We start from the raw sequence: 2405 nt of genomic DNA on the forward strand, positions 1-2405 counted from the left end.
GTGGCTATAGGAGTAGTTGTATCCACTTCCAGAATTCCTACGACCTTGCCTTGCAACATTCCTTACGTAGGATTCTGGTATTCATTAGCTGCCATAAGCTCAATTAACTCATAAGCTTCATTATAGCTTTTGGCCCATAAGGCTCCACCAGATGCTGCATCGAGCATAGGTCTATATTGAGCACCCAAACCATTATAGAAACAGTTTATAATCATCTAATCAGGCATGCCATGATGTGGGCACTTCCTTAGCATCTCCTTATATCGATCCCAAGCCTCACACGGAGATTCTCCAGTTTGTTGTGTAAACTGAGTAAGAGCAATCCTGATTGCAGTAGTCTTCGTCATAGGAAAGAATTTAGTGAGAAACTTTTGAGCAAGATCCTCCCATTTGATGATAGACCCTGGTGGTAAAGAATGTAACCAGCACTTTGCTTTATCCCTCAGAGAAAATGGGAAGAGGCGCAGCTTGATAGCATCTTCAGTCACCCCATTGAACTTGAAAGTGTCGCAGATCTCGATGAAATACCTGATGTGCATGTTGGGGTCTTCTGTAGAAGAACCCCCAAACTGAACTGAGTTCTGTATTATCTAAATCGTGCTCAACTTGATCTCAAAAGTGTTGGACGAGATGGCTGGTCTGATGATGCTCGACTGAATATCATTGATCTTAGGCTGAGAATAGTCCATCAAAACCTTAGGAATTTCTGCTTCATCTCCCATCACAACTAAAGCTGGTTCCTCAACTTTTTTTTTTCTTCTTTTTCTACTTTCTCTTCATCCTCAAAAACTTCCCTTCGAATCACTATAGCTTCATCCTCGGCTTGATCTAGAGTTCTCTTACGAGCCCGCGAACGCGTATGCATACACGCTCGCTAGAGTACCTGAAACACAAAAAGGAAAACAGTAGGTAAGTAACAAGTCCGAGTTAATGAACTTTAACGATCACTGATGACAAACACATAAACTAAAAATTAACACCGAATCCTCGGCAGCGGCGCCAAAAACTTGTTAGTCGCTAAGCACCCGGTAATAATTCACGCAAATATACGCGATCGCAAGTAATATAGAATTATTTCTAGTTCATTACCACATAGACCGGTTAAATTAAATATGTGATTTATGCACTTATGCAACAATGATATGGCTATTATTCAATGCTAAGATGAATAATAATTTGGGTTTTGATTATACTACGATTAACTATTGAGAATTATACTAGAGAATATTACCTAAGAGATTGAAAGAGAGTTGAATAATATATGACACAAACATGGGATTCTAACTTCATTAAGTACTTCATTCAATAGCCTTTTTGTTCTTAACCTTAACATGTAATGGTGATGACACTAATCAGATAACACGAAACTGATAAACGCCAACTTTCATTATACGAATACTATACTACAAGAAATCCACAAAAGAGATAGAAGCTGAATAGACACCAATTATATTGAGACCCTATATGCCTATAGAATTTGACAACATAATGGTTTAATACACAAGTTATCTATCATGATTACATAAGGCAAGTAAGATGGTTAAAATTACCTACGAATCATGCATAAAAATAATACATGAACCTATGCTAGCATGACAAGTTCTAAATCCTTAAATTCATTGTCGCTTCATTAAGAATTAACATGCTATCTTATAAGTTCGCGACACTCATAAGATGAATAAGCACAACCAATACTAGGTTATCATACAATCACCACACACTAAGGCATCGAAATAAATCAACTAAAGAAATCCATAAATAAATCCGCTAGAACCCCACGATAACGATTAGCCCATAATCGGACTGATCATCAACGTGGGTTCCAATGAAAGTATGGTATAATAAATGTAGTCTTTATAAACAAATAATAAACAAAGTATATAATCCAGAGTATTTAGGTTTAACAAAACAAGAAACGAGCATCCAAGATTACAACTTAAAACAAAGATTCACAAGAATAAACTAGATCTTCTTCGCCTTCCTTGAATTGTGTTATAGGTCTTCTTGTCGTCTTCTCCTTAAGCTTCGTTATAAAAAAACATCCTTTTATTGTCTTTAAATAACATCCCAATTAAGATAAAAGCCCGGAAAAATATTCTTCTAAATATAACAGGAAACTGGATTCCCGACCTGGACCGGCCACGCGCTTCACCAGCGCGGGTGCGCTGTCATTCTGTTTCTCTGGCGTTGGCGTGCGCTAGCACAGCGCGCGTATGCCGGTCTTCTGGAAAAACTGGAATTTCCTTATTTTCTTGCTGTAACGAGTTGGTCTTCACGAGCCTTAATTCCTTGGACACCATCCTAACACCATATTAGCATCAAATCAATGCTAATTCACCTGAATCCCAGATTAATGCCTGAATACAAAAATACTAGAAAACACATTAAAACACCAACAACTTGAG

At 37.6% G+C, this 2405-nt stretch overlaps 1 non-coding gene across 1 annotated transcript; it reads left to right on the top strand.

The window, feature by feature from the left end:
- The first annotated feature begins 225 nt into the window (after positions 1–225).
- On the top strand, positions 226–332 carry LOC141676084 (small nucleolar RNA R71). The gene has a single exon (XR_012556693.1). It is a non-coding gene; the product is annotated as a small nucleolar RNA R71 (small nucleolar RNA).
- The last annotated feature ends 2073 nt before the right edge of the window (positions 333–2405 follow it).

The sequence above is a fragment of the Apium graveolens genome, chromosome 7 (genome assembly GCF_009905375.1).
Source record: "Apium graveolens cultivar Ventura chromosome 7, ASM990537v1, whole genome shotgun sequence".
NCBI classification, from domain to species: Eukaryota; Viridiplantae; Streptophyta; class Magnoliopsida; order Apiales; family Apiaceae; genus Apium; species Apium graveolens.